Source organism: Zalophus californianus, chromosome 15, assembly GCF_009762305.2.
Source record: "Zalophus californianus isolate mZalCal1 chromosome 15, mZalCal1.pri.v2, whole genome shotgun sequence".
Taxonomy (NCBI): domain Eukaryota; kingdom Metazoa; phylum Chordata; class Mammalia; order Carnivora; family Otariidae; genus Zalophus; species Zalophus californianus.
In genome coordinates this window covers 14,296,833-14,319,709 of record NC_045609.1, presented here as the reverse complement: position 1 = coordinate 14,319,709, position 22,877 = coordinate 14,296,833, and the positions used below count along the sequence as shown (strand labels likewise).

Sequence of the window (22,877 nt, the reverse complement as noted above, 5' to 3'; positions counted from 1 at the left end):
AAGTCGAAATCAAAAAGGCTATTGATGAGGTGCAATCAAAAATGGGGGCACTAACTGCTAGGATAAACGAGGCAGAAGAGAGAATCAGTGATATAGAAGACCAAATGATGGAAAATAAAGAGGCTGAGAAAAAGAGAGAGAAACAACTACAGGACCACGAGGGCAGAATTCGAGAGATAAGTGATATGATAAGACGAAACAACATTAGAATAATTGGGATTCCAGAAGAAGAAGAGAGAGAGAGGGGGGCAGAAGGTATATTGGAGCAAATAATAGCAGAGAACTTCCCTAATGTGAGGAAGGAAACAGGCATCAAAATCCAGGAGGCACAGAGAACCCCTCTCAAAATCAGTAATAATAGGTCAACACCCTGACATCTAATAGTAAAACTTACGAGTCTCAGAGACAAAGAGAAAATCCTGAAAGCAGCTCGGGAGAAGAGATATGTAACCTACAATGGTAGAAACATTAGATTGGCAACAGACCTATCCACAGAGACCTGGCAGGCCAGAAAGGACTGGCAAGATATCTTCAGAGCACTAAACGAGAAAAATATGCAGTCAAGAATACTATATCCAGCTAGGCTGTCATTGAAAATAGAAGGAGAGATAAAAACCTTCCAGAACAAACAAAAACTAAAGGAATTTGCAAACACGAAACAAGCCCTCTAAGAAATATTGAAAGGGGTCCTCTAAGCAAAGAGAGAGCCTAAAGGCAACAAAGATCAGAAAGGAACACAGACAACATACAGTTAACAGTCACCTTACAGGCAATACAATGGCACTAAATTCATACCTTTCAATAGTTACCCTGAATGTAAATGGGCTAAATGCCCCAATCAAAAGGCACAGGCTATCAGATTGGATTAAAAAACAAGACCCATTGATATGCTGTCTGCAAGAGACTCATTTTAGACCCAAAGACACCCCCAGATTGAAAGTGAGGGGGTGGAAAACCATTTACCATGCTAATGGACACCCAAAGAAAGCTGGGGTGGCAATCCTTAGATCAGACAAATTAGATTTTAAAACAAAGACTGTAATAAGAGATGAGGAAGGACACTATATCCTACTTAAAGGGTCTATCCAACAAGAAGATCTAACAATTGTAAATATCTATGCCCCGAACATGGGAGCAGCCAATTATATAAGGCAATTAATAACAAAAGCAAAGAAACACATTGACAACAATACAATAATAGTGGGGGACTTTAACACCTCCCTGACTGAAATGGAAAGATCATCTAAGCAAAAGATCAACAAGGAAATAAAGACTTTAAATGACACACTGGACCAAATGGACTTCACAGACATATTCAGAACATTCCATCCCAAAGCAACAGAATACACATTCTTCTCTAGTGCCCATGGAACATTCTCCAGAATGGATCACATCCTAGGTCACAAATCAGGTCTCAACCGGTACCAAAAGATTGGGATCATTCCCTGCATATTTTCAGACCACAATGCTTTGAAACTAGAACTCAATCACAGGAGGAAAGTCGGAAAGAACTCAAATACATGGAGGCTAAAGAGCATCCTACTAAAGAATGAATGGGTCAACCAGGAAATTAAAGAAGAATTAAAAAAATTCATGGAAACCAATGAAAATGAAAACACAACGGTTCAAAATCTTTGGGATGCAGCAAAGGCAGTCCTGAGAGGAAAGCATATAGCAATACAAGCCTTTCTCAAGAAACAAGAAAGGTCTCAAATACACAACCTAACCCTACACCTAAAGGAGCTGGAGAAAGAACAGCAAATAAAGCCTAAACCCAGCAGGAGAAGAGAAATAATAAAGATCAGAGCAGAAATCAATGAACTAGAAACCAAAAGAACAGTAGAACAGATCAACAAAACTAGGAGCTGGTTCTTTGAAAGAATGAACAAGATTGATAAACCCCTGGCCAGACTGATCAAAAAGAAAAGAGAAAGGACCCAAATCCACAAAATCATGAATGAAAGAGGAGAGATCACAAGCAACACCAAAGAAATACAAACAATTATAAGAACATATTATGAGCAACTCTATGCCAGCAAATTAGATAACCTGGAAGAAATGGGTGCATTCCGGGGCGCCTGGGTGGCTCAGTTGGTTAAGCGACTGCCTTCGGCTCAGGTCATGATCCTGGATCCGGGATCGAGTCCCGCATCGGGCTCCCTGCTCGGCAGGGAGTCTGCTTCTCCCTCTGACCCTCTCCCCCTCATGTGCTCTCTCTCTCTCTCTCTCTCTCATTCTCTCTCTCTTTCAAGTAAATAAATAAATCTTAAAAAAAAAAAAAAAGAAATGGGTGCATTCCTAGAGATGTATCAACTACCAAAATTGAACCAGGAAGAAATAGAAAACCTGAACAGACCTATAGCCACTAAGGAAATTGAAGCAGTCATCAAAAATCTCCCAAGAAACAAAAGCCCAGGGCCAGATGGCTTCCCAGGGGAATTCTATCAGACATTTAAAGAAGAATTAATACCTATTCTCCTGAAACTGTTCCAAAAAATAGAAATGGAAGGAAAACTTCCGAACTCATTTTATGAGGCCAGCATTACCTTGATCCCCAACCCAGACAAAGACCCCATCAAAAAGGAGAATTACAGACCAATATCCTTGATGAACATGGATGCAAAAATTCTCACCAAAATACTAGCCAATAGGATCCAACAGTACATTAAAAGGATTATTCACCACGACCAAGTGGGATTTATCCCTGGGCTGCAAGGCTGGTTCAACATCCGCAAATCAATCAACGTGATACAATACATTAACAAAAGAAAGAACAAGAATCATAGGATCCTCTCAATAGATGCAGAAAAAGCATTTGACAAAGTACAGCATCCTTTCTTGATCAAAACTCTTCAGAGTATAGGGATAGAGGGTACATACCTCAATATCATAAAAGCCATCTATGAAAAACCTACAGAGAATATCATTCTCAATGGGGAAAGGCTGAGAGCTTTTCCCCTAAGGTCAGGAACGCGGCAGGGATGTCCACTCTCACCACTGCTATTCAACATAGTATTAGAAGTCCTAGCCACAGCAATCAGACAACAAAAAGAAATCAAAGGCATCCAAATCGGCAAAGAGGAAGTCAAACTCTCACTCTTTGCAGATGATATGATACTGTATGTGGAAAACCCAAAAGACCCCACCCCAAAACTGCTAGAACTCATACAGGAATTCAGTCAAGTAGCAGGATATAAAATCAATGCACAGAAATCAGTGGCATTCCTATACACCAACAACAAGACAGAAGAGAGACAAATCAAGGAGTCGTTCCCATTTACAATTGCACCCAAAACCATTAGATATCTAGGAATAAATTTAACCAAAGAGGCAAAGGATCTGTACTCAGAAAACTATAAAATATACTGTATTTCTGTACTCAGAAAACTATAAAACTCATGAACGAAATTGAAGAAGACACAAAGAAATGGAAAAACGTTCCATGCTTATGGATTGGGAGAACCAACATTGTGAAGATGTCAATGCTGCCTAGAACAATCTACACATTCAATGCAATCCCCGTCAAAATACCATCCACTTTTTTCAAAGAAATGGAACAAATAATCCTAAAATTTGTATGGAACCAGAAGAGACCCGGAATAGCCAGAGGAATATTGAGAAAGAAAAGCAAAGCTGGGGGCATCACAATTCCGGACTTCCAGCTCTATTACAAAGCTGTCATCATCAGGACAGTATGGGACTGGCACAAAAACAGACACATAGATCAATGGAACAGAATCGAGAGCCCAGAAATGGACCCCCAACTCTATGGTCAACTCATCTTCGACAAAGCAGGAAAGAATGTCCAATGGCAAAAAGACAGTCTCTTCAACAAATGGTGTTGGGAAAATTGGACAGCCACATGCAGAAGAATGAAACTGGACCATTTCCTTACACCACACACAAAAATAGACTCCAAATGGTTGAAAGACCTAAACGTGAGACAGGAGTCCATCAAAATCCTAAAGGAGAACACAGGTAGCAACCTCTTCGACCTCAGCCACAGCAACTTCTTCCTAGAAACATCGCCAAAGGCACAGGAAGCCAGGGCAAAAATGAACTATTGGGATTTCATCAAGATAAAAAGCTTTCGCACAGCAAAAGAAACAGTCCACAAAACCAAAAGACAACCGACAGAATGGGAGAAAATATTTGCAAATGACCTATCAGATAAAGGGCTAGTATCCAAAATCTATAAAGAACTTCTCAAACTCAACACCCAAAGAACAAATAATCCAATCCAGAAATGGGCAGAAGGCATGAACAGACATTTTTCCAAAGAAGACATCCAAATGGCCAACAGACACATGAAAAAGTGCTCCACATCGCTTGGCATCAGGGAAATCCAAATCAAAACCTCAATGAGATACCACCTCACATCCGTCAGAATGGCTAAAATTAACAAGTCGGGGAACGACAGATGTTGGCGGGGATGTGGAGAAAGGGGAACCCTCCTACACTGTTGGTGGGAATGCAAGCTGGTGCAACCCCTCTGGAAAACAGTATGGAGGTTCCTCAAACAGTTGAAAATAGAGCTACCATTCGATCCAGCAATTGCACTACTGGGTATTTACCACAAAGATACAAATGTAGGGACCCGAAGGGGTACGTGCACCCCAATGTTTATAGCAGCAATGTCCACAATAGCCAAACTGTGGAAAGAGCCAAGATGTCCATCGACAGATGAATGGATAAGGAAGAGGTGGTATATATACACAATGGAATATTATGCAGCCATCAAAAGGAATGAGATCTTGCCATCTGCAACGACGTTGATGGAACTGGAGGGTGTTATGCTTAGTGAAATAAGTCAATCAGAGAAAGACATGTATCATATGACCTCACTGATATGAGGAATTCTTAATCTCAGGAAAGAAACTGAGTGTTACTGGAGTGGTTGGGGGTGGGAGGGATGGGGTGGCTGGGTGATAGACATTGGGGAGGGTATGTGCTATGGTGAGTGCTGTGAATTGTGCAAGACTGTTGAATCACAGATCTGTACTTCTGAAACAAATAACGCAACAGATTTTAAGAAAAAAGAAAAAGAAGAAGGTAACAGGGAGGAAGAATGAAGGGGAGTAAGTCAGAGGGGGAGACGAACCATGAGAGACGATGGACTCTGAAAAACAAACTGAGGGTTCTAGAGGGGAGGAGGGTAGGGGGATGGGTTAGCCTGGTGATGGGTATTGAGGAGGGCATGTTCTGCATGGAGCACTGGGTGTTATGAACAAACAATGAATCATGGAACACTGCATCAAAAACTAATGATGTAATATATGGTGATTAACATAACAATAAAAAAATTAAAAAAAATATTCACAATGCATCCATCTGACCACGAATTCACCCGGTACAGAAATAATTCTTTCCAATTAGTGATAAGATTTCAAACAACCAGGGGCGCCTGGGTGGCTCAGTCGGTTAGACGTCTGCCTTCAGCTCAGGTCATGATCCCGGAGTCCCCGGATCGAGCCCCGCATCGGGCTCCCTGCTCAGCGGGGAGCCTGCTTCTCTCTCTGCCTCTGCTCGTGCTCTCTCACTCACTTATTCTCTCAAATAAATAAATACTCTTTTTGTTTTTTTCAGTACTTTTTTTTTTAATTTGAGTATAGTTGACAGACAATGTTACCTTAGTTTCAGGTGTACAATGTAGTGACTTGACAGGTTTATACGTTATGCGATATTCTTCACAAGTGTAGCTGCCATCTGGCCTGTTACATCACTATTAAAATATCATCGAGTATATTCCTTATGCTGTGCCTTTTATTCTCGTGACTTCTCCTATTATTGTATCAGCATCAGTTTCTCTCTTTGTTGTCCATTAATATTTGCTTTCTGTATTTAGGAGCTCCAGTGTTGGGTGTGTAGATATTTACAATCGCTATATTCTCTTGTTGGATTGACCCCCTTATCATTATGTGATGACTTTGTGTCTTGTTACAGTCTGTTTTAGAGTCTGTTTTGTCTGGTACTGGTATTCCTATCCCAGCTTTTTTTTTTTTTTTTTTTGCTTCCATTTGTCTGGCGAATATTTTTCCATCCCTTCACTTTCAGACTGTTCCAGTCTGAGCTTTTAAGATGGAGTGGGAGAGTGTCTCAACACGCAGCTCTTCTGCCCTTTAAAACCGAAGCTTTTTTTTTTTTTTTTTCTCTATATCCCAGTGCTACCTGGGCTGGTGTGGGCTTGCGGACCCTGGGCTTGCTGGGGTTACAAGCTCTCTGGGATGACCGGACCTGGCAGTGAAAGCGTTGGGACCTGCCTGTTACAGCATCCAGACCTGCCCATCATGGGGTCCAGACCCTGCTCTGGGGTGGGTTTTTAAGGTGAAGTGGGAACAGAAACCATGTCGTTCTCCAATTCCTCTGACCTGGAGAGCTTTCGGGCAGCTTCTCCCCTGCCCGGTGAAGTTCTAGTGTTGTCTCCTTTATATATAGTTGCTCTTTTGAACCACTGCTTTCTTTCTCCTGTGCCCAAGGCAGAGGGATCTGTTCTCTCTTAGTACTCTCCCTCCAAGCTGTTGTTTGCAGCAGAGGGGGCTGGGGTTCCCCTTGTTACTGTGGCTCCTTTCTCGCTGTTCTCTTGCCATTCTATCTTTGGTTGTTCAGTAGCTGTTCAGTCAGCCCTCAGTTCTTCTTCAGGAGCAGTTGTTCTCTCACAAGGTGTAACTCGGTGTGTTCCATGGAGGACATGAGTTCTTCCTATGTTGCCATCTTGGACTGGAACTCCTCAGTATTGTTCTTTAAAACACATACACACTGGTGCACACACACACTTTCTGAATTTGTGCATCTTTTTCTCTCCCAAACCTCTTTCTTTCTTTCTCTTTCTTTCTTTCTTTCTTTCTTTCTTTCTTTCTTTCTTTCTTTCTTTCTTTCTTTCTTTCTTTCTTTCTTTTTCTTTCTTTCTTTCTTTTTCTTTCTTTCTTTTTCTTTCTTTCTTTCTTTCTTTCTTTCTTTCTTTCTTTCTTTCTTTCTTTCTTTCTTTCTTTTCTTTCTTTTCAATGATTCATTAGTTGCATATAAAAAAAAAAAAAGAGTTCAAACAACCAGATTGGACAAAAGACTTGAGTAGGCATTTTACAAAATGAATTCTCCAAATGAACAATAAGCATAGGAGAAGTTGTTGGACATTGCTAACTGAGAACTACAGATTAAAATCACAATTTATCCCACGCAGCGTTTCCACATCCAATTCCAGTGTGGTGGTGGTGGTGTTGTTTTACACCTCACCAAGCAATTAACTCCATTCTGACCCTGTTTACCTAGAGAAGTGCCACACCCAATGAGTTAGGGGCTCCGTGGTACAAGTCACCCTCTCTCCCCACCTGCCAACTGTTGCTAATCTCAAGTTCAGGCCATCACCTGTGTTTCTGACCGACCAGCTATAGATTGGAGGTTCCAATGACCCAGCCATCTTTGGGTTGGAGTAGTTTCCCAGAACGGCTCAGAACTCAGGGGCGTATTTACTAACTAGATTACTGGTTCACATCACCACACACCTACTCAGTCATTTAAATTTTAAAAGATGCTCAAGACCAAGTATTGGCAAGGTTGTGAAGCAAATGAAACTCTCCTACACTGCTGATGGGTGTGTAAATTCACACACTCACTTTGTAAAAAACTGTTTGACAGGATCATTAAAGCTGAACACGCTCACACCAGATGACCCAGCAATTCTGTTCTGAAATATACTGCACATTGGGCCAGAGACAGGTGTAAGAGGCCTTCCCATAACAGCCGGGAACGTGGAACCAACTCACATAGTTAGCAACAATCCGATGGATAAATAATAGTACATTCACATATTGGAATATTACACAGCATGAAAAGAAATACTGTCAAGTGGATCATGGGAAAAAATCTCAAAAACACATCATACAATCTTATGTTTATTTAGTTCAAAAGGAAGCAAAAAGAGGGACGCCTGGGTGGTTTAGTCGGTTAAGCGTCTGCCTTCGGCTCAGGTCCTGGGATTGAGTCCCCCATTGGGCTCCTTGCTCAGCAGGGAGCCTGCTTCTCCCTCGGCCTGCCGCTCCCCCTGCTTATGCTCTCTCTCTGACAAATAAATAAATAAAATCTTAAAAAAAAAAAAAGAAGAAGAAGAAGCAAAAAGACTCCGTGGTGTTAGAAGTGAGGACATTGGTTAACTTTGGGGTCAAGGAGGGAATGGAGATAAGGAGGGGCATGGGGAGGGGGAGTTTCTGGGTCTTGGCATCTTCTATTTCTTGATGCCTGCACTTAGGATTTGTCACTTTTCGGTGTTAAGTCTTATGCTTAAATAAAAAGTTAAGACAGTATTATCTCCTTAAGAAATGTTGAGTTTAGAAGGTATGGAAAAGTAAGTGAATATTTGCACATGTGTGTTTCTGTTTTTCTCCTTGGGGCTGTAAGTGAAGGTCACAGACAGGCTCTTTGCTGCCCCGCCCTCCCCCACTTATCCAGCTCCATGCACACAAGCCATCCTCCCTCCTCCCGCTTCCCTCCTTCCCAGCCCTGTCTCCGCAGCAGAACTCTCTTGCTTGACATCCTCGGGGGGTGTTGATGCACACTGTGTGACACTGAGCCATGTCAGCCAAGGTCAGAAGAGAACCAGAGATGGAGCTGGGGTTCGAGACAGGGACCGTCACCCTCCACACCACTCTAAGCTCCCAGTCACAGAGAGAAGGGGTCCACCATCTCTCGGTATCGACGTTGCTAGAATCTGTAACACATTCAACAGAGCTGTCCACCCAGTGTCTTTCTCCTGATTGCAGAGAGGAGTTTGCAGGGGGATAGCTTTTAATAGACCCAAAACTCAAAAGCATTTGGCAGGTGGCTGTGTTCCCTGGGAGCCAGGCACTTATTAGTTGGCCTAATTTAGAACAGATCACTCATCGCTTTTTATAAAGAACTGTTGATGCTCAGCAAATAATAAGTAATAATAATAAGGTTCTCTTGTGAAAACAAAGTTTTTGTTTATTCTAGACTATGTATAAACGGCGGGGGAGGGGGCGGAGGAGAGGCCACGCGGTTTCTTTCCCCAGCGGCAGCTGGGATGGGGGACATCACAAACATTGCCTAAACACAGAGGTTAGAAGGAAAATTAGAGGAGGAGCTTTGGTGCACCTAGAGCATGGATTTGCTTCATCTAACCAGGTGGAAATCAGAGAGGATTGCTGAAGCGATCAGATTCTCCTGCTGCCTTGTCTGTCTGTCTGTCTCTCTCTCTCTCTCTCTCTCTCTCTGTGTTATAACTTTTGCTTATCATGCAATTAATTCATGCTCAACAGGGAACATGGAAAGACAGACAGAAATACACCAACCACCACCTCATTGCTCAGAAATAGCCACTGTTTTTCCAGTATTTCTTCCTCTTTACATATGCTTTTTAAAAAATTTTTTTTTATTATTAAGTTATGTTAATCACCATACGTTACATCATTAGTTTTTGATGTAGTGTTCCATGCTTTAAAAAAAAAATCCTGTTGTACAGCCTTTTATTGCCTTATTCACTGAAAAATATGTTTTGATAAATACGTTTGCTCACATCATAGGACATCCTGCTTGAAGATCATTTGTAATTGCTGCCGAGGAAATTGCTAATTCAAATTATATCTTTTTGTTACATATTTGGGTTGGTTAAAATTGTTCATTGCTGTAAGTCATGCTTTGATGAGCCTTGGGTGTAGGTATCCATAATTATCTTCCTACGATAGCTTCTGGAAGTGGACTTGCTGAATCTAAGAGGTTGAAAAATGTCAAGGTTTTGAGAAATATGGCCAAGTTGGCATCCACAGGTTGCAATTCCTGGCAGCAAATGTGTGAGCACACTCTTTTCCCTGCACTCTTGACAGTGTTTGCATTCAGTTTCATCGAAGCTTTGCCATTTGGTTTGATAGAGGAAACGTTGCATACTGCGATTTAAATATGTATGTTTTCTGGAAACTTTTTCATGTTTTTGACCATATTTTTTCATTTATCCATTGACTCTTCTAATCTTTTGCCCATTTTTCTAGTGGTGTTAATTTTTTTTTAATCATCAATACCTTGGAGCTCCTTATGTATTAAGAACTGTATCCTGTGTTGCAAAATTTTTTCTTCATTTTGCATTTGTGAATTTTATTCACGATGGTTTATGATTTCAATCTGGAGGGCTATACTTAAAAAGAGCATTCCTGTTCCAGTATTAGATGACCATATTTCTTTTAGAACTTTAATGTTTCAATTTTTTACACTGAATTTCCAGTGACAGCTAGGAATTTTTAGCAATCGCTAACAGTTATTGAGTGCTAACTTCACGCTAGGCACTGTTCGAAGTGTCTTACACGTATTGAATAATATAATCCTCATAACTGTCTATAAGCCAGGTAGCTATTATTGTGCCAGATTTACAGTTGAGGAAAGTATGGCACAAGGTGATTAAGTAAATTGTTTAAGGACCCAAAGCCAGTAAGTGACAGAGCTGGAATTTTAATGTCCTGAGTCTGATTCTGCGCATAATACTATTTTCAATTTTTTTGGAGGGAATGTCTTTTTCAGAGAATTATAACAACTCCCTTTTTATATACATAAAATTCACCCCAAAATAGCTGGAGTAATTGGGAATATGATCCCATTTGTTCAAAGAGAAAAAGAAAAAACCTCATACCCATTCTACGATAAGAAAACCAACATAAGTTGTTAGGAGACCCACAGAAGTGAAATGTCGCTTAAATTCCCGAGGGAGCTTTCCTTTGGCTTGTGTTTAAAGCATCTGGAGATGGAGGTGAAGAGCATGCACCCCCCAGAACTGTACCTGGTGAAGCACTCTGTACCACAGGGACACGTGCAGGGTCCCCAGCTCTTCCTAATCAAGTTCCCTGTGGCACATGAACAACAGAGAAAGTTGACCCGGGGTTAGTGCTGGAACCACCACTTTGGCATCCTGGAAGATGCCTCACTTGCCGTTCTTGCCACCAGGGTCTCAACCACTGGCCCAGCTGATCAAGAGTTAAATGTAGGAAAAGCAAGGTGCATGCATCCGACGGTGATGTCAGGCGTTGTAACCATTGGCAATTTGAATCAAGGTACCAAGCTAGGAGTAAGATAGTGCCTATGACCCTCTCTACTAGGGAGCTATTCATCCAGTGGCTTAATTAAAACCAGAGGCTTAATTCGGTGGCTTAATTATCCTTGCTTTGAAATGTGGTTGATTTTATGGATCCAGGATGCATTCAGTGCAGCTCACAGGCTGAACACCTGCTTTGAGCAGAGCACTGTGCTAAGAGAGCCCTGGGAGACACGGGGCCTCCCATCTCGTGGAGGAGGCAGAGGGATATGTGCCCAGATGGCTCCAGTAGAGAGAGACTGATGAATATGAAGAATGAGGTGTAACCACAATAGTCCGCAGTGCGTGGAATATATATGAGAGAAGGGAATGAGAACAACAGGAAAAGTTGGCTTTTTCAGATCACAGAGAGCTCTGAATGCCATACTAACGAAAATAATGTGTTCTTTCATTTAACAAATATTTACTGAGTGTCCATTATGTGGCAGGTACTGTTCTAAGCCCCAAAGACATCGCAGTGAACACAAGAGACCAAGTTCCTGCTCTTGTAAAACGTATTTTCTAACCGGAAAAGAGACAGGCAGCATTTTAAAAAAATAAATAAATAAAACTTCCCACGTAACACTAACTGTGATGAAGGAGAAAAAAAGAATAAAGAGCTGTGGTCCTCGGCCTGCATGCTGAAATCACCCAGAAGGCTTGGAACACGTTGCGCCCAGACCCCTGCCGGAACACAAGGGGATTCAGACCTCACGGATGAGTCCTGACCTTGATATGTTCTACTGTGCGGTCAGGGTGAGAGTGAGCACAGAGCCCTTGGGAAGGGCTGCTCAGGGAGTGCCTGACTGGGGCGGAGGGATTGGGCCCTGCAGATACTGAGAAACACTATCCTGCTGGCACCTAGCCCCACTTCTGGCACTTCGTAGGCATGAGAGAGTGAGTGATGAATGACTGAATGAACGAACAAACGAATGAACGAAAGAAAGAAACGAACTGCATCACTATATGGAAAGGTAATAGAGAAGCTTGTTTGTCGAAGATGAAATTAACTGGGCACCTTATGTTGGAGGTGCCCGAGCCCACCCAGAGATTGCAGGATTTACCAGGAGGACCCGCCATATAGTCATGCTCACGATTATACTTTATTGCCACCAAAGGATACAAAGCAAAATCGGCAAAGGGAAAAGGCAAATCTGGAGGAAACCAAGTGCAAGCCTCCAAGAGATTCCCCCCTCAGTGGAATCGTGTCCTTAGACCCAGAGCAGAGTCGTGACAGGTGGAAAAGGTCATTTACTAGGGAGGCTCATTAGGAACTCAGTGCCCACATTGTTTTGGGGACACTGGTCCTATAGGCACCCTCTGTCCCACAGATACCAAGATTCCCCCAGACTCTAGAAGGAAAGCAGGTGTTCAATATAAACCACGTTGTTGGGGCGCCCGGGTGGCTCAGTCGGTTAAGCATCTGCCTTTGGCTCAGGTCATGATCCTGGCGGGGTCCTGGGATCAAGCCCTGCTTTGGGGTCACTGCTCAGTGGGGAGTCTGCTTTTCCCTCTCCCTGTGCCCTTCCCCTGCTTGGGCTCTCTCTCTCAAATAAATAAATAAAATCCTTAAAAAAAAACTAAGCTACATTGTTTGTAGTTTATTTGAAATTTGAAATCTGAATTCACAGATGCCAGCCAAGGGCCAACCATGTGAACAGGCCTTTCTTTCTTTTTTTTTTTTAAGATTTTATTTATTTATTAGAGAGAGAGAGTGAGCATGAGTGGGGGAGGAGCAGAGGGAGAGGGAGAAGCAGACTCCGCACTGAGCAGGGAGCCTGGCTCAGGGCTTGATCCCAGGACTCTACTCCGAGGCCATAACCTGAGCCAAAGGCAGACGTCTAACTGACTGAGCCACCCAGGCGCCCCTGAACAGGCCTTTCTAAGGAGAGTGGTGTTGAACCCGCTGTGTTAACTCCTGTTCTCCACAGCACCATATACTAAGGACCAGATGGCCTCTTTATATTCCTGTAACAACACTACATAATCCCAAAGTGGTCACTTCTTGTAAGTTGTTTAAAAGTTGGTTGTCACACAATAGCCAAATTGTGGAAAGAGCCAAGATGTCCATCGACAGATGAATGGATAAAGAAGAGGTGGTATATATACACAATGGAATATTATGCAGCCATCAAAAGGAATGAGATCTTGCCATTTGCAATGACGTGGGTGGAACTGGAGGGTGTTATGCTGAGTGAAATAAGTCAATCAGAGAAAGACATGTACCATATGACCTCACTGATATGAGGAATTCTTAATCTCAGGAAACAAACTGAGGGTTGCTGGAGTGGGGGTGGGGTGGGAGGGATGGGGTGGCTGGGTGATAGACATTGGGGAGGGTATGTGCTATGGTGAGCGCTGTGAATTGTGTAAGACTGTTGAATCACAGATCTGTACCTCTGAAACAAATAATGCAATATATGTTAAGAAAAACAAAAAGAAGATAGCAGGAGGGAAAGAATGAAGGGGGAGAAACTGGAGGGGGAGACGAACCATGAGAGATGACGGACTCTGAAAAACAAACTGAGGGTTCTAGAGGGGAGGGGTGTGGGGGGATGGGTTAGCCTGGTGATGGGTATTAAAGAGGGCACGTTCTGCGTGGGGCACTGGGTGTTATGCACAAACAATGAATCATGGAACTCTACATCAAAAACTAATGATGTAATGTATGGTGATTAACATAAAAATAAAAACTTAAAAACCTTAAAAAAAAGTTGGTGGTCATAAGACTAAAATCTACTACTGTATTACTATGTGTAGTTCCAGATTTTTCCTAACTGGAGACGTTAGGACAATTTTTGAGAAATGTATAGCGTAACCTCTGATATCTCTTCCAGTTCAGCATCCAGTTCACGTTCTTCTGTAAGATGTAGAAGACTCAGGGCGCCTGGGTGGCTCAGTCGGTTAAGTGTCTATCTTCGGCTCAGATCATGATCTCAGGGTCCTGGGATCGAGCCCTGCATCAGGCTCCCTGCTCAGTGTGGAGTCTCCTTCTCCCTCTGCTTCTGCTCTCTCTCTCTCTGTCAAATAATTAAAATCTTAAAAAAAAAAAAAAGATGTAGAAGACTCAAGTGGGCAGTAAAATTATAGCTATTCTTCCTGAAACAATGCTGTATATTCCAAAAAGAGGTATTTTACACTTAAAAAAAAAAAAACCTCCAAATGAAGGCACTACAGTATTCTATGGAAATGTCATATAGGACACACTTGTAATAAGGACATGCATATAGTTCTTGTATCAGCTTTTTATGTCAACTTGTCCTGTATTCAATGAGTAAAGAAGAATAGTGAGATACTGCTTTCAGAAATACAAGTTATAATGAAATGTCTCTCTACTCGCACTGATCTGCTTCTCCCCATCCTTTCTAGATTTTAGGCTTTAGCAAGTCATACAGAGGTTCAGAAATGATAGATGAGCACTCAGTAAGGTATTCATAATAAAAAATCAGCCAGGGAAGCAGTTTGATGTATTGGCTTATTCATCCCTCCTTTGTAAATCAGGTCTCGGGAAAGTTACTGAGCCGCCTTGCTTTATCTAAAAAATAAGAATAATAAGTTTGACCCTGTCTATCTTACAGGCCTTCCCTGGCAATTTTTTTTTAAAGATTTTATTTATTTACTTGACAGAGACAAAGTGAGAGAAGGAACACAAGCAGGGGGAGTGGGAGAGGGAGAAGCAGGCTTCCCGCGGAGCAGGGAGCCCGATGTGGGGCTCGATCCCAGGACCCTGGGATCATGACCTGAGCTGAAGGCAGACGCTTAACGACTGAGCCACCCAGACGCCCCCTTCCCTGACAATTTTTGCCTGAAGGCAATTGGATTGAGGCCTCAAGTTGCCAAGGAGTCACTGTTCCCTTGGATTGACAAAACAGTTTACTGCACAGAAACCTCTTTGGAATCCCTGATGTGTGGACTTGGAATTTCAAAGAGAGAAGAAAGACGAGGGTTGTTGGCAGCTATTAATCGGACTAAATTAAATGTATCACTGGGCATTTTGCACAGGCCGGCAATTTCATTACAGAGCGACCGTGCGGTGTAACAAAGACTGGTTTTTAGAGCAGTCACTGAGGGTGGGCCTGGCAGAATGACAGGTCAGCACTTTCTTGTTTGCTATGCGGATGGCGTCCTCCTTGGCACTGCTGCCAGATAATATATCATCAGAAGAAGGCCGGTAATAAATGAAAGAGTAAAGCTTGAGGTGCTGACAAAGTTTTATAAGCTGATGGGTGATGTCCTGTCTGAAGCCTTTGGGATGTTTCATATGGCTCTCGCTGCATGTGGTGGAGGGTGGAGGTGGAGACCCAGGCCCTGCGCCACCCCTCACTGGCCCCGCGTCGTGAGCAACTCACCTCTCCTTTGTCTGTGCCTCAGTGGCTCCATGTTGCCTTTCAGATAAATTCCAAAGTAGGTCACAAGGATCTTCATCCCATGGTGTGGCTCACCACTCCAGCTCATCTTTGGAGAAGCCCCCCTGCCCCCTTTGCATCCAGGGTCCACCCATGGAACCACTTGCTAAGTCCTCTATGATTCCCAGGCAGTAAGCCTTTTGCCTGGAATACTCCTCTCTGCCTTCCCCTTTATGCCCTCAGCCCCTCTTGCTTGGAGAGCACCTGCTCACCCTTTGGACGTAGGCTCAGTACCGTTCCCACCCCCCCACCCCCTGGCCTGGGAGCTCCCAGAGTCCCCTCGGTTCCTCTCTGTCATATCACTCATTTCAGTGTCATGTAGTAAAGCCGAGCCACACCAAGGGCCGCTTCTGTCTCATTCACCAATCTGTCCCTTACCACCTGCCACTGAGCCTGGCGAATGGCCCTTCGATAAAATATTCACTGAATGGAAGAGTGTAGATTATCAGAAGCAGCAGCTCATGCCACAAGAAGGCAGAGTAGAGAAACAATTTTAGTCTGACATGGTTCTGAGTGCCTCCTAGGGGCTCGGGGGAGACAGCGGACTTGACATAGAACTTACCAGCTCTGTGTTTCCAGGCTGCATTTAGGGCCTGACGTGTTGGCTGGGGGAGAATGACAAATAGAGCTTTAAAAAAGGAGGATGTGGGGCACCTGGGCGGCTCAGTCGTTAAGCGTCTGCCTTCAGCTCAGATCATGATCTCAGGGTCCTGGGATTGAGTCCCGCATCGGGCTCCCTGCTCAGGGGGGAGCCTGCTTCTCCCTCTGCCTGGCACTCTGCCTACTTGTGATCCCCCCCTCCCGTGTCAAAATAAACAAATAAAATCTTAAAAAAAAAAAAAAAAGGAGGGTGTGTTTGGTGGAGGGAACTCATCAGTGAAATCTTTCCTCTGCCCAGAAGGTTGCCTCTCAGTCCCAGAGACTCTGGTGCGAAGCCGGTCAGGACTCAGGAACAAGGAAGGCGTTCCCCCTGCAGGACTGAGCAGCCTAAGGTGCTAGGAAGAGCAGAGACACGGTTGTCTGTGTCAGCGCTGGTGGGCAGGGCCACCAAGATGAAGGACGCATCTGAAGGTAGGCTTCGAGGTCCAGAGGCAGCCAGCTGGAACCAGGCTTGGTGCTTGCCCCAGGAAAGGAATCCCTTTTCAGTGGAGTGGCAGTATTTACTGCCCGAGGGCATATGGTGAAGCACAGTTCTGTGTCGAGAAGTGAGCCGAGGCTCCTGAGCCTTGGATAACATTTTTTATGCCAGCCTGGAAAAGAGAGCGTGAGGCCTCACTCGGTGTGTGGGATCCTCTTGATGTGGTTGGAAGCCTTACAAATACAGTGTGGCCCTTCTCCCACCGAGTTGGGCACCATAGTACTTACCATGTCTTGGATCCCGGGTATCTGACCTCATCATGGTTGCTCATGGCCAAATGTGTTACTCTCCTTGAGAGATTAGTGTTATGTATCGGATACGGAGGGACCTCTTGTTCACAGGTGTCACGGGATGACACATGAGCAGTGCCCCTGGGGTGGTGGGGATGGTTCAGCAGCTCAGGCTAAGCAGCCAAGAGAAAAGGTGCTCCCACCCCCCTCCACTGGGCCTGAAGGATGGACCTCCGGGCCCCAGGGATGGAGATCCTGAAGGGGTGGAGCTGAGCCTGGCAGGGTGTCCCCGCTCTTGAGTGAAGTTGTAAGCTTCCTGAGCACAAGGTACCACTTATAATACTCTCAGCACCCTGCACCCGAAACCCCGAGCTGCCCCATGGTTTCAAGTTGAGTGGATGTGCAGAGCTGACTTCAGGGTTCCTTTAGTTTCCAAAAGTGGGAGCAGGGCGTAGTTGTGGATGCAGGGGGTTAGTGGACATCAGCGCCCCTCTGAAACACAGAGCTCCTTGGAGGAAAATGTCCTTTCTGCCTTCCCACGACAGATTGGTGGTTCTAGTCTGTGATTCCTTCCTTGCAGCATGTTATCTGTACCTCCGACCAGTGGCCTTTGTCACTGGATCCTCCACACTTCGGTGTGTTTCTTCACTCGTTGTCTTTGTTCAGGTGAGTGTTTATGGTCTCTGGATTGTTCAGAGCATCAACTGAGTATTTCCGATCTTGCCATTCTTGGAGCAGTTAAATACAGAATTTTTCTTTCTTTGATTAGTTCTGATTCACTTAATAAAGATTTACTAAGAGCTGCTTCTAGAGTCCAGGGATAGAGGGATGAATAGACAAGGGCCCCCTTTCTCATGGAGCTCAGACTCTGGTGGAGGAGACACACATGGAAACAGATAAATATAATACAGCACGACAAGTACAGTAATAGGGAGATGTCCAGTAAACTGTCTAGGAAGTGGCAGAGAGAACAGAGGGACAGTCAGCCAAGCGGATGAGGGTTACATGGTGTTGGGATGAGAAAGGGCATGCCAGAAGCAGGAAATAGCATTTGGAAAGGAGAGTCACTCTTAACTTGGTAATAATCACCATCCCAGCCGTGCTGATCTTTCTGTGTGATTTTCACTGTGTCCTTTTTGAATAAGACATTGGTCTGATCATCGCATTGTCCAGGTTAACAAAAGAAATGTTAAATAGCACCAGACTGGGGACCAGCTTCCAGTGCAGGAGCTGTGGGAGTTTCCACTGCATCCTGACAAATTGCCTGGGAACCTCACGGCGACACCAGTTTTGATACCCTTGCCCCACCGTAATGCCCTAAGTGGTGCAGTGTTATAATTAGGCTCTTCCAAAACTTTCAGGAACAAGATCCACTTGGGATGACATCCTAGGTCGTCCCCTATTGAAGGAGTTTTGGACCTAAATGGATCAGATTTGGGGGAGCTCTGGAGCATTTTGAATTTAACGAGGCATCCACATAGTCTTCAGATCTTCAGTACGTCTGTTTCTTTTTGTCTGTTTGCTCAGCTTCTGAGAGCACTGTTGTGATGTCCATCGGCAGTTAGGAACCTTTACCCCCTGTGGTTTGGTCTGTTACTGCTTTTTCTGTTTCCAGGCTGAATTATTAGAGATAATGTGTTTCTGATGGTTATATGATCTTCCTCTCTGTTCCTTTACCAGGTGCATTGTCCTCTTTTGTATCTTATGATAATTGTGGTCTTTAGTTGTATTTAGTAGTAAGATTGTACCCCAGATTGCTTTCTAATTAAATTTTAGGGTCTCTTTTTCCAAATTTTAAATGTCAGTTTTTTAATGTCATTTTAAAGTGAGCCTCTGACAAACATGTAGTTGTGGGGTTTTTTTTCTGGTGGTTTCTGTTTATTTTTTAGTTTAACCATTTAGATTGATAACAATAACTGTAATTTTAGAACAGGTTTCTGCAGTTTTATGTCATATTTTTGTTTTAATGCATTTTTCTCTGTTCCTGAATTCCACGGCATAAATGAAGTTTTCTTCGGTTTCTTCTGGTGAAATATGTCCCTCTGGTAACTGTCCCTACACTTAGAACCTCCACTGATTCTTTAAATATGTCAATATGTATGTCTTCCCCGATACAAGTATTTGGTCATGTCTAACATCCCTTCTGTCTTTCCCATTGCTCTTCAACCCAAGAGTCTGCTATTGCCTAGATTTTTAGTTCTTAATTTTTATGGATATACTTTGTCTTTTGCCTTTTCTCTGATCCTACCTTTTTTCTCCTTAAAGCTAAAATAAAGGTTACCAAGTTTTTTGTTTGTTTGTTTTGTTTTTTGTTTTTTTGTGTTTTACCTTCCTTCCTATATTTTTTGTAACATCAGTTTGGTTCTCTTCTTATTTAAGGGTGTTTTTGGTGTTGGTCATAGTGCAAGAAAACTGATACATTTTAGGACTGAAAGAGTTTTGCTACATATTCAAATGACACTTTAACTGAACATAAAATTCTAGGTTCCAAGATCCATGAAGCTGTTACTCCATTGTCTTCTTCCATCCAGTGCTGCAAATGTGGCTTCTGACATCATTTTCTCCCAGTGCCTTTGTAGGTAATCTGCTCTTTTTCTAAAGAGGCTAGAAGTTTCTCCTGTCTTTAATGTTGTTAAGTTTTACTACTTTTAATGATGGATTTATCCTTGTCTCTCCTCTTTGGCACTCTTTAGTTCTGAGAAATTAGTGACACTTATGCCCCTTCTGGTTTTTTCCTGGCCTCCTGGAATTCATAGTATCCAGTGTTGATGTCAGCTTTTATATATTCTACTTCCAACTTGCTTTTTATCGCATCTGTTGTGTTATTTCAAGTGTCCAAATAGTTTTGATATCCAAAACTAATATTTTTACTTAGTTCTTTGTTACAGTTTCATGTTCTTGCCTCACATTGATGTTCCTAAGTAGGGTTTTCATATGTACTTTAAAGTTTTTATACATCTTTTTTAATACCTCTGCTTTGGTGTTTATCGTTCAGTTTTTTTGTCTTTCTGTTTATGGCTTACACTCCTCGATTGTAGAGTTATTTTGATCCGTGAGCTCATGTTTCCTTTGGAGAATCAGTTTACTCTGGTAATGATTTTGATAAAGGGCCCAAAGTCAGCTTAGGCCGGGAGAATTTAAGGATGAGACTGGGGAATAAACCTTGAGACCAGCCAGGTGCTGAGGCATCACAGAGCCACCCTTGGTCATTCCCAGCCCTACCACTCTCCTGCTCAGGGTTTCACTTATAAACCCTTAGGGAGGCGGTTTCAGACTTCCACTTGCTTCAGAACCATGTGGAGAGCTTGTTACAGATTTCTGGGTCCCACCCTCAGGGTCTCTTGTTGATATGGCTGGGGTGGACCTGGTAATATTTCTAACAAGTTCCCTGGTGTTACAGATGCTGCTGCCCCAGGGACCACACTTTGAGAGTGCTGTCTCAGGGAGATTCACCAGTGGGAGCAGGCAGGCTCTCTGAATTATTACTCACTGGTCCTAAGGGCAGGAAGGAGAAATGAAGAGGGCATGATTGCCCAGGGCTGGCTGATCAGCACTCACCCGCCCTCACCGAAGGTTTGCCCCAGCAGGGTTTTGCACCGCCAAGTTGTTACATACACACATGCCTCTGGCCTGGGCTGTTGCTGCAGGCATCTGCAGTAGGGGACCAGCAGTGATGATCCACCTGAGGCAGTGAGGGAGGGCAAGAGCCGGGAAGGCTTTCCCCTGACTGCCCTCCTTGCGGTCTCCAGCTACCCTCTCAGCGCCTCACACATGGGTTCAGGACTCCTCAGACCCTTCAGGGACTTTCCACAGGTTTGTTTCCACTTTTGTTTTTGGTTGTGAATCCTTTGCACTCCTCCTTCAAGAGCTGGTTTGTAAAAGAGGGAGCAGCAGTCTGTGGAGCTCATCAGCTTGAACTCTGACACAGTCTTCACTAAGAAAGCCTCTTCAACATTTGCTTCTTGAAGTTTAACTAGGGAGCGAAAAGCCACATGTTAGAAGGAGCAGGAGGTGAGTGACACTCACATCCAGGGAGAGCCGCTTTGCGCGGGTCATCCAGGAGGCACGGGCTTGTGTCCAGTGTATTAGAAGCCTTGACCACGTATTCAGGAAACAGACATCACCCGATGTACACTTTAAGAAGGTAACTCTGGCTGTTTTGTAACGAGTAGAGGGTGGTTTGGCAAAAATTAAAGCAGGGAGACCAGTCAAGAGGCTAACATGGTAACTTAAGAGAATAGTGTTTTGGACTATGGTGGTCAGAACGAAGGTAGGGATGAAAGAATGAATTGAAAATATATTTTGGTGAGTGGATAAATAAATGTCGGTGCATGTAGACAATGGAATAATATTCGATGCTAAAAAGAAGCAGTCTAGCCGTCAAAAGACATTGAGGAACCTTAAATGCATATTTCTGAGTGAAAGGAGCTTGTCTGAAAAGCCTATACTTTATGACTCCCAACTGTATGACATTCTGGAAACAGCAAAACTATGGAGACAGTAAACAGATCAGTGGTTGCTAGAGGTTAGGGGAGAGGGAAGGATGCATAGGTGGAGCACAGAGCATTTTTAGGGCTGTGAAACTACACTGCATGGTACTATAGGGGTGGATTCATGTCATCGTATGTTTGTCAAAACCCACAGAATCTACAGCGCTAAGAGTGACTAGTGTGAGCCTTGAACTCTGAGTGATGATGATGATGATGTAAGTGTAGCTTCATCAGTTGTAACAAATGTACCACTGTGGTCAGGGATGCTGACAGCAGAAAAGCCATACATGAGCGGGGGCAGGGAAGGTGATGGGAAATCTCTGTACCTTATGTTCAATTTTGCTGTGGACCTAACGGCTCTAAAAAAATAAAGTCGAGGGGCTCCTGGGTAGCTCAGTCGTTAAGCGTCTGCCTTCTGCTCAGGTCATGGTCCCAGGGTCCTGGGATCAAGCCCCTCACTGAGCTCCCTGCTGAGTGGGAAGCCTGCCTCTCCCTCTCCCACTCCCCCTGCTTGTGTTCCTGCTCTCACTTTGTCTCTCTCTGTCAAATAAATAAATAAAATCTTGAAAAAAATTAAGTCGATTTAAAACACATATATATTTTGGAGGTAGGTATGATAGGATGTCCTGAAGTGGATATGGAAGTGAGAGGGGGAAAAAAAAAGAAACCGGATGAATTCTAGGTTTTTAGCTTGAGCAATGGGGTGGAGGTGGTGCCACTTCCTGGGATGGGAAATCTGGGGAAATGTATAGGGACGTAAGGTGGGGGTAGGAGGTAGGGTGGGAGCAGAGAATCCGGGGTTCTGTATTACATTTAAGTTGCTTCATCATCCACAGGGAGATGTCAGGTGGGCAGCTGCCTGTACTGGAGCACAAGAGAGAATCCAGTTTGGGATAGCCAGATAGGCGTCATTAGCACACAAATGGCCGACATCATCTAAGGAATCTGTGTAGATCGAAAGGGGGGGGGGGGGGCGGAGGACTAGATTTGAGTCCCAAGGCCAGTTGTATCTCTGCTATTGTTCAAGCAAAGCTGAGTAAACACCTGTTGAGGGCACTGCGGCCAAGATTCCACCAAGAAGTGGGAACTTGGACAAAGTGACTTTCTGTCTCAAGCTTCTAAGGGTTTTTCTTTTCCCCAGAGTCCAATGTGAATTCTTAATCTTTCTTTATGGCATCAACATTTTTAGTCGTTATGCGTCATTATAGACCTTGTAACGGTTTTAGAGCCTGGTGATGTCCCTACCGAGTGTTATGAGATATTCCAAGAGGCTGTGGTATGGCTAAACTATGACATTTAGATTGGAGAATGGCTCCAACACTGTAATTCAATCCCAAGAATTCACTAACAGCTGTACTCCCAGCCATCAGCTTGTCTCCGGTGACTTCCTCCAAGAACCAAAGAGAGAACATCCCTGATCCTGTGAATTCTAAGACATCCATTTCTTGTGCTCTTTTCTTCCTCCCCTTGAAACACACCCCTGAGCACTACATTCTCACAACTGATATTTCCAAAGGAATGTGAGCTGCTTCGCATCCCTGGCCAAAT

The 22,877-nt window shown here is 43.7% G+C and overlaps 1 protein-coding gene across 2 annotated transcripts in view; it reads left to right on the top strand.

Moving 5' to 3' along the window:
- The window catches only part of SLC35F3 (solute carrier family 35 member F3), a 400,491-nt gene that overhangs the window by 199,337 nt on the left and 178,277 nt on the right, over positions 1–22,877 (top strand). The window lies entirely within an intron of this gene.